The sequence below is a fragment of the Sinocyclocheilus anshuiensis genome, unplaced genomic scaffold (genome assembly GCF_001515605.1).
Source record: "Sinocyclocheilus anshuiensis isolate Anshui unplaced genomic scaffold, SAMN03320099.WGS_v1.1 scaffold1365, whole genome shotgun sequence".
NCBI classification, from domain to species: domain Eukaryota; kingdom Metazoa; phylum Chordata; class Actinopteri; order Cypriniformes; family Cyprinidae; genus Sinocyclocheilus; species Sinocyclocheilus anshuiensis.
In genome coordinates this window covers 1,405,855-1,421,087 of record NW_015551032.1, presented here as the reverse complement: position 1 = coordinate 1,421,087, position 15,233 = coordinate 1,405,855, and the positions used below count along the sequence as shown (strand labels likewise).

At 36.7% G+C, this 15,233-nt stretch overlaps 1 pseudogene; it reads left to right on the top strand.

The window, feature by feature from the left end:
• The window catches only part of LOC107661228 (ras-GEF domain-containing family member 1B-A-like), a 69,323-nt pseudogene that overhangs the window by 6,508 nt on the left and 47,582 nt on the right, over positions 1-15,233 (top strand).

Below are 15,233 nucleotides of genomic sequence, written 5' to 3'. Positions count from 1 at the left end.
AACCCTACCTGTGCACGTGCCTGCCTCTCGCGCTCTCTCAAAAAAAAACCAAAAAAAAAAACCATTGTTATCACTGAAGATGTCTACACTGAAATTAATCTCCTATACATTGTATGTACATCTGCACTAGTGCACTTTGTTGTTTATGATGAGAGAATTCGCAAGAGAGCAGAATTCAGCCAGCGAGTCTGCGCACTAAACAAAACGGCGTTTCTGCGGTGACTCATGTGAATGCCTCTGATTGGCCACTGCATTCATAAATTCAACAGAATCGTGTGTGATTGGTTATAATGCTCAACACTGTAAAAACGCATAAAAATAAATATGGTGCAATATGAGCTGATCTTAATTTAATGCTGTAATCGACCAATCATTCATTTTCACTTTGTTCACAAAAGACGTAATAGATTTAATTTAATTGTGCAGGGGCATTTTTGTCCAATTTGGTGGCATTTTTCCCCCAAGGCCCCATGGCCAAGCCTTGCACATGCTCCTCCTATGCCCATTTCATTCATTCAAACAAGGCTAAAAGACAATTATACTATCAATATAGAATTTTACTGAGTACATATATTTAGTGTAACAATTTTAGCATGCATAATCAAAGCATAGTATTTATTTAAAGTGTAGTGCAGATATAAATTTTTATATAGAAACTATGTAATGTTTTCTTTTTTTTTCATCAGGACATTTTGGACAAACTTTTCTTTTCTCCTAATCCTTCCACTGTGTGGCAGTGTTTAGAGAGACTATCTCAAAAATGAGAACCAATGTTTATAATACAGATTTTTATGTGTGTGGATCTTTTGTTGTTTTGACGCCGTAATCTGCTTAATATGTGGGTTTCATGCAGTAGTGTCTAAAAGAAACGTGCTTCTAGCTTGTTTAATGAAAAATGAGAACATGTGGTCGAGACTACTTCCTTCACAAAACTTGCACACATGTAGAGATCAGTGTGATCAGTGCAGTTTAGATGTGAGTTCTCAAGGATGTGGAGGTCACAGACAGATCCTAACCAGCATACACAAGCAGAAAAAAGACCAGCATTGGCCATTCTCAGCCTGATCAGCATATTCCACTAGTGAGTTTATATATATATATATATATATATTTTTTGTGCAGTACATTTTATGGAGGACTGTTTCCTGATCCTGGTAGAGTAGACTACAGTGCCGGCTAATGCCGGCTGTCAGACTGTAATACGTTTTTTATATTTAAAGAATTTGCCACTGATGATTCAAACTCGAGTTTTTTGGGCAGTGTAGAGTAGCATTTGTTGTTTGTGATTTCTCCGATCACAAATGCAGACATGGTTTTATGTTTACGCGGCGCGATGCAATGCGTAAAAAGACAGTATATAACGTGTAAAGTCATTATAATCCTAATTATGTCCCCACTGGATGCAACAAATGCCTCGTTTATAATGGGTTTTCATGTTTTTGTCTCGTCGCTCCGGCCGGACAGGGCATCACAATGTGGTAAGGGGCGTAACATTTCCGTCACACGCTTGAGGTATTCGGCCAATCACAACGCACTGGATAGCTGGCCAATCAGAGCACACCTCGCTTTTCAGACTGATGAGCTTTGTAAAAATCGACGCGTTTCAGAAAGGCGGGGCATAGAGGAGAAACAATAATGTACAGTATGTGGAAAATAATGTGTTTTTTTAACCTTAAACCGCATAAACACATTTCATTACACCAAATACACAACATAATGTTCTTTTTAGCAGCATCATATGACCCCTTTAAAGTAACATTTGTTAGAAGCCATGTTTTAATATTATTCATAGCTGATTTAAACTATTAAGGTTTATAATGTCACCATAATTGCAATTTTGAAAATGTGGAAATCTGTTCAGACTATTCAGGCTTATAATAATTATAATCTTGACAATAGCTAATAAAATGGTTTGAATTACATTTATCATTGTTATCTGCTTTCCATGTAGGAATGATTTCATTTTCGTAAATGTATCCTCTGAGGTCTGGGTTTGTCATACAGTATGTGCAATTATTTTCTGCTGAAAAGGCTTTGAAGGCTTTATTTCTTTTTGTCCCTATTAGAGTTTTTAATTGACCTTCATTGACTCTTATCTGAGGCAATTTCCATTTTAATGACAGATTTTTGACTTTGGGGTAACAGATCTCTTTTTCTTGGGTGTTATTGTGGCTTTTCACTTGACGACATTACCGAGAAGAGAGTGGTTTACCCAGACCATTATTGTTTAATGTCTAATTATGGATTGTCGTCTGTTCATTTTTTTTTTCAGTTAGGCCTTGTATACTGAATATGATCAACCATCAGCATCACAATTATTTCCAAAGTGACACAGAAATGGAATTCTTCAGATGCTTTGACACACCTTCAGCACTCTATTTCTTCTTTATAAATGTTCTGTTTCCTCTCACAGTGAATTCATTAGATTTTTTTTTTCCTGGGAACACAATGAAAGTCTCTGTTGTTTTACTATAATGTTTTATTTCTAAAGCATAATCTCATCAAACAACGCTTCCCTTGGAGACCTTTTCCTCCCGATGCCGTGTGTCAATCTTCTTTGTGTCTCGTTAGTCATGAACAAAGGCCCCGCTCACTGCACCTGCTGTTTGGAATGGGGAATCATCAGGCTCAAGGTCTCAAAAGAGAGACATGTCACTCACACATAACAAGCTAATCAGTCAAGATCTTGGCGCGCGAAAAGAAGGGAGCGAAAGGAGATGGTGCGTGATAATGTGGTAATATACCTCCTGTTTGGATAGTTGAACTGCTTTTAAGAAAATATTTATATGAATTCTGTCAGCAAATTCTGACAGTGCTCTGAAATACTCTGCATAGCTCTGTTTGACCCTGATGAAGAAACACTTTGGTATTTGATTATCTACAAGTTTCTCCAAAGCAGTTGTTGCTATGAAAGCATTATTATCAACAGTTTTACTCCTTTATATAAAATTTCAAAGTCCCTCAAGAGAAATATATACACTACCATTCGAAAGCTTGGGGTCAGTAATTTTTTTTTTAGACATACTTAAATTCAGCAATTAAATTGATCAAAAGTGACAGGAAAGACATTTATTACAAAAAAAATATTACTGTTTTAGATAAATGCTGTTCTTATACATTTTTTATTCAGAAAAAAAAAATCCTGAATAAATGAATTAACACAAAAATATTAAGCAGCAAGGTTGTTTTAAACATTGATAATAATAAATATTAGAATGATTTCTGAAGGTTCATGTGACACTGAAGGCTGGAGTAATGACTGCTGGACATTTAAAGGTTCAAGGTTTGGTTTGTTAGCATGACCCATTTTAGCCTACTGTAGCTGGATCTAAAGTAGGGCTGCTTGATTATTGCAAAAATCATAATCACAATTATTTTGGTCAATATTGTAATCACGATTATTTAACACAATTATGAGTGGGCCATGTATGACCAAAACTTTAGTGATTTATTTAAAGATAGCAATATATATCAAATATATATTTTCTGTAAATAAGGTTGCTATGACATCTACATTTTAGATACCAGCAAAATTTCACAATTCTCAGTACCACAGCAGAATACTAGGGTAACTGATTTAAGTTAAAAAAAAAAGTCCTCAAAAATGATTGATAAATAATTAAACTGCCAATAATACAATAAAAACAAAAAAGCAAGGACAGATACAATAGAAAAAAAGATACAAATGAAACAAACAGTGCTTAAAGTTTTTTATGCATTTCTAAAGTATTCAGCTAACAGCCTACTACAATTGAATGTAAAATAAAACAGCATACTCTCTTCACTGTAAGAAAGGGGTGGAATGGGCCACAATAATTGTTTTATCTCGATTATTGTATTTTCATAATCATTGGAAGCCGAAATCGAAACTATTTCGATTAATTGCACAGCTCTAATCTAAATGTAAAGAGGGCAAATCACATACTTCCTGGGCGGTCTTGTACTTAGTAAGAAACTGCCATTGAGATGAATGGGAATGTTAACGAATAACTCTATCTACGTATTATAGACCTTTTGGCTCTGTACATTAAAATAATGCAATGATGCTGTATAATTAAACACTGTGCTCCAGAATTACATTTTTTAATTTTAAACGAGCCACTGAACTAATGGTCATGCTGTATTAATTGATTGCATTAATTACAGCACTTCATTGGGTTTCTGCTCATATATGCTCATTTGATCCTCGATGTCCTTGACATTTGTGTCTTGCATGTAAATGATTTCACATTATCTTCTCAGTCTGGGGTATGGTTTGTTTGGTTCTTGCCATTAATCGGGTTAATGATGTCAGCAACCCCTCCCAACCACACATATTTAATGAAAATGTTAAAAACATAAGCTACAGTCCATTTACCTTCTATATTTGCATTTAGTTGACTCTAATGTGACGTGATTTCTATCCAGGGAGTATTGGATTTAAAAAAAAAGTTGGTAATGTTAGTCAAATTTTACATTTGAAAGCAAATGGAAAATTTGTTATGGATCAGCACCATCAGATACAAAAATACTCTTTATTATTATAAATGTTGACAAATTGAGCATTCACTTCAATTAAAGAATATGTTGAGATTAAAGGATTTAAACTTATTTTCTGCTCCATCTATTAAACTCTCACCACAATCAGACAGAAAATCGTAGCGTTGACAACTGTTTTGGAATTCACATGTGTAATAAATGTGTATTAAATGCAGGAACCCTACAAAAAAAGCTATAAATAAGACTACAAATGACACGCTTCGGATATCTGCTGTATTGCTGTTGTAGATTCACCACCCCTTTTTATCTCCTCTCATTTCTTTTAACCAGAAATGTAAGATCAGACTAGTTGTCATCCGCCATGTCCTTGAGATACTGTAGCTGCTACTCACGGGTTGTGAATACCTAATAAAGCCCAGCTTCTATAAAAAAGGTGCATGAACAGTGCTACCCTGCAATACCGAAAAAAAAAGTTTAAAAGCAGCAACAACGATCCTTATGCTGGATATACACTATATGATTTTAGGCACAATTTTCACTCACTGTTTTCTGGTGATCGCCAACAAAAGCCCGCAATTTGAGGCAAATCGGTGTTCATTCACGTGAATGACAATTGCACAGTCTGAATTATCCAAAATGCAATCTGAGTGCCAATGAGGGAATAAAGGGGAGCAGAAATTTTTTCATTATTCATGATTTTTTTTCCCCCAAACGACTTCAGTGCAAACCCTGCCTAATTAATGCTGAAACAAATACTAACCCCTAACATTAATAGACACATCCTAATAGATAGACTAATGTTTGTTATGACCAGACTCATCCATGATATTTCTGGACTGACTCCAGAAAAGTCTGAATTTTTCCTATCAGGTGACTGCTTGATTGAGCTGACCAATGAAATTGACTGCGGGATTTGAATTTAACTTGTTAGTGGGATAAAATCATGCCATTCTAAGTGTAAAAGTACATATTAAGTGAAATTGTCATTAGACTGAATTTAAAATATTTTGAAATACTTTTAGGTGTTGAATGAATTACATTTATAATCAGTATTGCTCTCACTTCATCCGCCATTTTTTACTAATTGTTTCCCTGCCTTGGATGCAGTGCATTCTGGGTTTCTCCATGAAAGACACATGCAGTGGTTACAAAAATGAGGCACCTGATAATTTGGCCAAAATAGGGCACCGTTTGTAACAGCCTTCATGTCGAGTGTGCGCTTATGATGTCTTAAAATGACGAAAGGTAGGCGGCTTTTTGAACAAAACGAACACGTTTGATTCCCTGCATGCAGATTTCAGTCCCCTGAACCCTTGTGCACGTAATCACCCACGTTAGCCAAAGACCTGGAGAATGCTCTCCCACATTAAAACACACACACACGCTTTACCTAAAGGAGGCATTTAGCCTCTCAGGCTGCTGCAGTCACAATGGAGCGTGACATAGATTATGTAGATCAGCCCAAAAACATGCACGTAGCAGGCTGCTGTGGTAACTAGGCAACCGGGCTCCCTCATAATGAAGAACTCTTATGTGACGTGGTTTCTGTTAGCAATTGTCTGTCTCCTCTCATAAATTTGTGCATGGGTCTCGCTCTCAGATATTGAGTTTACTGATGAATTTACATGGTAACTGGTTTCTGTTCTATTGTGTAATTGATTTGGATCCTAATGGTTTATTTTTCATTTTATATTTGCCTATTAGGTAAATTAAATGTCAGCTCTTGTGGAAATGTCCATCATCTTTGATGGGTTGGAGCAGGTGTTTTTACCCCAGGCCCTATGTTATGTCTACATCAGCTGAATAAATTCACTCTAGAGTCGAAAAATCAACTGTTTCCCAGGTAATTGCTTTGTCCCACCAATAAAGAGAGTGGTGGTCTCTGGTTCAGGTCAGTGTTTAAATCTTTAGACATGAGTTAAGTGAGGTTGTCAGAGTGGTTTAGTGGTTTGTGTGTGTGAGTAGACGAGCGGTAATTTTTGGTTCTGTGAGGAGGTATCATGATTTGAGCCAGTTAAGGTATTTTTGTGTGTGTTTGTGCAGCTGGTGAAGTGCAGGCTCTGAGCAGCGACAGACTCAACTGCAGACTCTGTTTATGAGCCTCGTCTTTGGAAAGAAAATCCAAGCTTGTTTGCTTTCACACATCATGTTTGAAATGTGACATACAGGTTTCAAAAAGCTCAACATACTTGCAAAAAAAAAAATGGAAGAAGCAGCTCCCACAGACTCTTTAATTAGTCTAATTTGATAGATTTCACAAATAAAATGTATAGTCTAGTGTATATTGTCTAGTGTATAGTTAGATTAAGACTATCCAGCCGCAGAACATCAAACACATTTGATTTTTTGAGCTGATTTTAGGACTCATTTACATTTGTCCTGCATTTCTAAGCAACGAGGTGCATGTTTCTGTGTGAGATTGTGTTTGGAACAACTTCAAAGTCTGATAGTGTGTGATCCTCAGTCGTTGATGTCCAGTTTTTCTCTGTACAACAAAGTTGTACAGTGTGATGCCAAGTGTTTTCAAAATCTGTTAAGATATGTTGTGTAGTTGTTTAGTGTATTCTGGCTTTTAGGAACATAAACATCTCATAAAAAAAAAAAAATATATATATATATATATATATTGCAATTTTAACATTAGGGCTCAAATAATTTTTCCAAAAAAATATAGCATTTAATTTTTTATTTTATTTTGCCATACTGCCCTAATGATTATTTTCAATTATTTTTAGATGAAGATGGTCACTGGGGCGGTACCTTTTCAAAAGGGTGCATATTAGTACCTTTTGAAAGGGTACTGCCCCAGTGACAGCATTTTTTACCTTTTTTTCTGGGAGTGTGTATTGAATACAACTCTAGGAAAACAACTGTACTGTCAAATGTAATGTTTTCTGTTCATATGACCTTTGTGTGGTTGCCATGTTTGATTTGTGTTCACAACTGTCATGCAGTTTATAATACTTCTACAAATTTGAGTCCAGATTATATTCATTGTTCTCTGAAGCATTTTTGGAAAGTGAGAAAGCAAAGTCTTTTCAAGCTTTGTGTGTATACTAGAGCAATAAATTCTCTCTTTTTTCCCTCCACAGTGCAGGAGTCAGCCGCACATCGGACTGAGGCATGTCACCAAACAACGGGTATGTTCTCCATCTGAGTCTCCTCTCTGTGTCATGTCCTATAGGAAACAGGAATTATTGATTTTGGAGCACAAGCTGCAGTTACCTTGAGGCAGGAAACATCACTGATATTTTCCCACCACTGATTTTTGACAGTCAGACCTAAAATACATCAAATGTATATTTATACATATCACATTGCACACCTGAATACTATTCACAGAGAGAGAGAAAAACTGTGTTTAAATCTACAGTGTATGATTTCAAATAACTAAAATACTAATATTGGCAATAAATAATTTTTCAAAGAAAAGTTTAGAACCAATTGAAACGACACACTCAACAGTCATAATTCATCAACATTGGAATGAGTGTAAAAACAAATTTGTGTTGGTACAAACCTTTTGTAAATCTGAAGGAATTTTTGCATGAGTACTTTTTCCTGTGTGCATAAATGCAAAAGTTATGAAGCCCAATGTTTTGAAAGCATCACAGAGCCACACAAATACACTCTTCTGAGAAATCAAGCTGTGAATGACTGATTTATAGTTGTTATTTGCATATTAAAAAATAAAAATGCTGTGATCATTTACTCACCCTCATGTCGTTCCAAACCCATAAGATCTTCATTACTTGGTGTACAAAATGGACAAAATATGATGAAAGAATATTAAAATGACCTTAATTTGTCTTCCAAAGATGAACAAAAGTGTAATGGTTTTAGAACAACATGAGGGTAAGTAAAGGATGACAGAATTGACATTCTTGGGTGAATTATCCAATTAAGCGTGCATACGGATATTTTAATATAGAGAAAATGACTCATCAGCTTTAAGACTCATCAGACCATTTGTTTGCTTGAAAGCAACATCTAATAATTTCTCACTTCATTCAGTCTCATGACATTGCCTGTCTAATGAAGAGTTGAAGAAGGTCTTTTTTTAACACCTGTGTGAACAGCATGACACCACAGCACTTCATATAGTCAGTCTGTAGCCTGATCCACTGTCCCTGCTCTTCAGACAATACAGCAGTGATGGGGGATCAGGTGCAAGCTCTCCATCAAAGCCCAGAGCTCTTCCCTCCCTGTCCCCATTAACACAGGGACCTCAGTGGCCCCCACACACTCCACCATCAGCCCGGCACTGGAGGCAAGGCTTTGATCCTCTCGCACATAGACAGTCACGGTCCTTCTGAAGAGAGCGTCTATGAATGCTTAAACATGACTTTCATCTTCCCAAATTCAGATTCTCTTTCTGTCAGCTTGTGCTCCACTTGTTCTCAAGGCAGCCGTGCCCAGGCTCAACCGCAGCCGGGTCGACTGGGTTTATCTGACTCTTTGATACTATGCATTTGATGCCAGGTTTTTTTTTTTTTTTTTCTGAGGCAAGGTGCTGAGTTCAGAAAGAAAACTGATGGGAATGTGGTGGATGGATCGTGTTGCAAAAGCTTTTGATGAGACTCACCTGACTTTTACACTTGGCTCACCGAGCCAAATTGTAATAAAAGCACGTCAGTAAAAAGTGACATAAAGGGGCATTTATGCAGTGACAACAATAATTAGACCCATGAAATCTGCCTCAAACTTTAATTACTCTGAAGTTTTAAGTAAAAAAAAAAGTTCTCACAGAAGGTAAACAAGGACTGTGGCCTGGGTGTATGAGACTAGCATTACGGGGGTCTCGTGTTTCATTCTGTGGTTTCTTTGACATCAAAAGGCTCCTTGGACTGGGCTTGTGTTTTTGGTTGCACCCTTTCCTTTATGAGCTCACCCCTTTTTGCCAGTGGAAGATTAGCGTGACTGCTTTTGCTTTTGCTTGTGTGATCAAACCATATTCCTCACTAATCAAGACAAAGCGGAGCTTTTAATTTAATATATGTATATTTTATACTTCGACAGGACCATGAAAAGAACACCACACAAGTTTGGAAACTCCCTAGGCAAATTGAGGATTTGGACAATATTAGCATAAACCCTTACTTAGTGATGACTTTACATTGATAAGCGACAAACAATCAACAACAACAACAAAAAAACATAACTTTTGAATGGTACTGTATTTATTGCCTTTATTATGTACTCATAATGTCGTTATTGCTGGTCTTCAGTATTATTATTTGATAACTGCAAGTTACTTTGCATTAATATTTGATAAAGATTTCTGCTGATATTGTCCAAAACCTCGGTTTGTCTAGAATGTCCAAACTTTTGGAGGGCTAGAGTGCACAACATTTCCATTATAACCAACACATGATCGCAATACATTTTATTGGTAAATGCAGATAACACCTACTGTAACGTAATATTCAAACGACTAATACAATAATATAATTGGGAAGTATGTTTATGCAAGCAAACCTTTTAGTGGGCCGAAGACACTGATTCCATGTAAATTCCTTTCCCTTGTTCTTCCGTATCTACAGTGGAAGACTCAGGTTTAGCACACAGCTGTTCTTTTTTCTATTTTTGCACTTTCTTGGGTAGTCGTGGCCTAACGAGTCGGACTTGTAAACCAAAGGTCGTGGGTTCGAGTCTCAGTACCGGCAGGAATGTACAGTGCTCTCTCCCACCTTCAATACTCAAGACTGAGGTGCGCTTGAGCAAGGCACCAAACCCCCAATTGCTCCCCGAGTGTCACAGCAAATGGCTGCCCACTGCTCCAGGTGTGTGTTCATGGTGTGTGTATGTGTTCGCTACTCACTGCTGTGTGTGCACTTGGATGGGTTAAATGCAGGGCACAAATTCTGAGTATGGCCACATGTCACTTCACTTTCACTTTCTTCATATTGTTAGCTATATGATTGCTTGATTTGAGTGCTTAATTCGGTGAGATTCATAAAATGCTTAGTAAATGGCACTACATATTTATTACCTTGCCCTAGAATATGTACATTATGCAGAGTAAAACTAAATTTTGTACTTATGTACTTATTTTTTAAAACAATTGGAGGTCTTTATGAGGTGCTGTTACATGAATATTTAGTTTATGTAATATCTATATAATATCTGTAATATCTTTTGTTACTTTTATGTAGGAAAAATAAAATGTATTTATATAGTGGAGATGCAACTCCATAAAACATTTGTAGTTTTGAAAAGATTCACGATTTGCTGCTGAGAGGATGAAGGTATAAATCAAATGCTCTAATCTCTGTGATTTGATTGATCAAATCTCTTTCCTTTATATTATTATACAGTGTAAGTGGATTATGTATAGGTCACACCAGATGTGGTCTGTTCACATCTAAATGATGACACTTTGCACTCGACTAATAAAGAGGTCAGCGGGCACATAAGGGGAACTATAGCGGCATACTAGCTGTAACATATTTGACACCTGTTAAAATGACAGCTTGGACAAAAGCAATAGGCCTACATCACTACCAAAGGTTGCTGAACGCATAATAACTGCATCGACCATCACTGGAACTTTGATTGGCCTTAAAACATTAGCATGTCTGCTAGGCCGCATAAATCAGGCATGCGCTCTGCACAAACGTGCTACGGTGAGATGCTAAAAACGGGAAAGGTATTGATTTTTTCCCTCCATGTCACGAGAGGATGAGGATTTAACGGACCCTCATTATGCCACTGCATGCAGTTGTTGTGTTTCACGCACAGATCTCTGCCAAGCCTCTACTCCAGTTGATTAAGAATTGGATGGCTGGCTTGATTAGCTTGCACTGAGTCCTGACCTGTGTGAGATTCCATGCCAGAGTGAAACTGTCTGCCCAATACACATTATTTGTGTTTGACTGGTTTTGGAATAACTAATTTTGATCCTAATTCTATACTCACAGGCAAGATCACAAGATCACTTCCCACAAGATTCAGTGGCAAGAAAAAATCTGATTAATCCACTCAAAAGAACATCACTTTTTTGCATTTGTAATTGTGATTACAAGACCACATAATATGTTATAATATGTAATCCATATTATATTGACAGTAATGTATATTCAATCTGACATAAATGCCTTCACTAGTAGGCAATAAAGTATAATTAATAATTAATAAAAGTAATAATTATATTTCACCTGTTCAAAAGTTTGGATTGGTATTTGTATTTGTTACTGTATTATTAAGATTTAAAATATATCTTCTATTTGAATTTATTTAAAAATGAAATATATTAGTAATATATACATATCCATTATTCAACTATTGTAATGCCTTCGTCTGTTGTTTCCTGTCTAGCACTGTTACTTATTGTCTGTATTTAATGTCTGTTTACTATTTTACTTGCATAATATTTGTGTCATGACAGCGCTGCAATTTCCTGAAGGAACCACATTTCTTTTTCCTCTGTAGTGTGTTAACTATGACAGTAAAGCTGACTTTGACTTTGAACATGCATATGTTAATGAGTTATGGTCTGGGTCTCAGATAGAACTGAAAATAGTTTATGCTCATAAAACATATGACTAAGGAGGAATTCCTTTGAACATGCATATGTTAATGAGTTATGGTCTGGGTCTCAGATAGAACTGAAAATAGTTTATGCTCATAAAACATATGACTAAGGAGGAATTCCAGAACCCCTTTTTTTTTTTTTTTAGTTTGTTTATCTTTAGCAATCTGAGGTGCTGGAATCTGAGATGAATCTGAGATGCTGCTGAAGCACTCACTCACTCACTCACACACACAGGCACACACACCCATTAGTGTTTTTAATAGCAGCTGCTTGCCACTAAAGTGTGAGTTTGAGCTCACCTTTGACCCAACATAAACACGGCTGAAGTTATCACACACTGGGTCATATTGAGTTACAGTAAGCAGCTGAGTCTCCTGTGCTTATTTCTTTTACTTCAAAAACACCGCTCTCTAGAAGAGGCAGCACTGTCCTTTTTAGCAGCATGTATGCCAGAATGCAGCTAACTGTTAAGTGTTATGTATTGGACACGGTCTGAAGGAAACTTATATGCCTGTGTTCTCAGTAATCCATACTGAGATAAGACGACCACAAAATTCTGTCATGCAAACATATTTCATTAATCTAATAAGAAAACGCTTTCACTTTGACAGCCATGTAAATAATATAAGCTTCATCATCATCACTTATCACAGACTTGTGTGTTAGGGATTCTAGGATTGTTTCTCAGTGTCTCTCAGGTAGGGTGGTTGATAGTAGGTGTAACTTGTAGTGGGAGTCACGGAGTTCATGTGTCTTGCACGATGCCTACAACCCCCATTGAATGTTTTGCTACTGGTTGAATGTTTTGTAGAAATCCTCTATTTGCTGATGTAAAAATCCCATGATTATTTCATACAACCTGAAAGTGTCTGATAGCAGAGTTACCAAGATAAGGTGGAGTAATATACACAACTGTTTTTTGTTTTGTTTGTTTTTTGATGTTTTTGAAAGTCTCTCTCTACCAAAGTCTCTTATGTTCACCAAGGCTGCATCTATTTGATAAAGAAATATTGTGTAATATTACTGTTAATATTACAAATAACTGTTTTATTATTTTACTATATTTTAAAATGTAATTTATTTCTGTCATGGAAAAGCTGAGTTTTCAGCAGTTGTCAGTGTCTCATGATTATTCAGAAATCATTCTGATATGCTGATTTGGTGCTCAAGAAACATTTATTATCATTATTGAAAACAGTTGTGCTGCTTAATATTTTGTGGATATATATATTTTTTCAGGTTTCTTTGAATATGTTCAAAAGAACAACATTTATTCAATATAGAAATCTTTTGTAACATTATAAATGTCTACTTGCTCTTTTGATTGATTTAATGTATCCTTGCTGAAAAATGTATTTAAGTGGATGTTTAAGCGGGCTGTTTCTTCAGGCTCTAGTACTAAGCTTCTTTGATTTTGTGTTTGCATGATTTCAGAAATATCTTCAGTTTGAGTAGCACGCAGGGCCGGATTTACCTCTTTTCGTGACATAGGCAAAACAAATTTTGTTTGGCCCCCCTTCCCTGTTAATATAATAGGCCTAATATTACCACCCAAGCAAACAAAAATATTTCTTAATCAGTGGAAACCGTTACAGTGTTTTTTCTATCGCAATACGCGCTTGGTTGAATGTAGCCTAGTTCTTAATTTGTTTGAGAACTGAGAAAGACCATTCCATTAATAGGCGCGGTGACGTGGCCACATAATAACCACTTCGGGAATGCATTATTTCTCTAATAATTTTAACGGCCTGGAGACACAATCACACATCAATTGTTCAGATGATTTGTTTCAAGACATTTGACATGTTTCTGTCCTGAAATCTTGTGTGTGTTGAACTAGCTAATTTTTTACGCACATCATCCCAAACCTTCCGTTGAAAATTCCAAAACGTCATTTTAGAGCTAATAACAGAGGCTTTAGCCATTGATATGCAGGCTAACGCAGTTATTAATGCAGTCTAACGCAGTTATTTTTAGAGAGAGAGCGAAAGAGAGAGAGGGAGAGAGAGAGAGATTAAGTGCGTGTGAATACGTGCGTCTGTGCGTCTCTCAGCAGTATTCAGCAGCAGCGTCTACTAATAGCGAATCTTTAAGTTGAACTGCTTCAAGAACCTCCCTACTGAGAATTGTCATGTATAGCTTTTCAGCTGCGAAACTATTTTATTGATAAATTCGCAGGGCAGCCGCAGCTCTGACAACGAGTTTCTGTTTGCATCTCCGCGTGTGTGAGCGAGTGCGTATCTGTACTATGTCTGCGTCTGTGAGAGGAGAAAAGCTGATTTCCGTACATAAAAAAGGTTGAAGACATGGAAATAGTTTGTCATTTTTACTCTATTGTTTGTTATATTTATTTGCTCAATGTCTTCTGGGGTTTTGGTTCTTTTACTGTTGTAGATATCCCATAGTATAACAAAAATATTATATGTCTCTTGTGTTTGGGCCCCCCTGGAAGAGCGAGCATAGGCACATGCCTAGAATGCCTATGCGTAAATCCGGCCCTGGTAGCACGATTGCAATGTGAATTGATGTATGAATCCCAGAAGAGACACAACACTTCAGGATGACTAATCGACAACTTTCAAACCTGCCAGACATCCTTCAACTGTCTGCTCTCAGACAGAGATTTATAAGTCAATGCTGTGGATTGATTCAGACCTGTCTGTCTAAAGTCTAAATCTGAAATAAACTGGAGATCCATTCATTTGAGAAATCTTTCTTTGACCCTTTACCCTTTTTACTGTTAATTCCATTCACATAGTATACATTTCACTCGAGCTCACCAAGCTTCACATTGTTTCACAAGCTCAAGTCACATTGTTAAAAGCAGTCAGTCAATCATTTATTTAAAACACACAGAAGGAGCTTGTAATCAACCGGATGAGTTGAGTTTATGCTTTGACAGTTTAAACGGCAGTCTAAGGAGGATGATTTCACTTTCACGTCGTGTGACGCTCTGCGTATTATCCCGCTCCATGCGTGTGTGTGCTCCGCTCAGTCGCTCCACTCGTATACCGTTCATGCTCATCGGAACAGCAAAGTCCACTCAAAAATTGAGCTGACAGGAAACATCGATGTAGTACAGTATTGTTTCTGTCTACAATAGCCCTACTGTGCTGTAACATGGTGTGGTATATGGGCAACTCTGGTAACACTGCCCTCTCATTCATTGATCTGCTAACCGCTATGTTATGCTCACGTGTTCTGATAATAATAGCTTTCT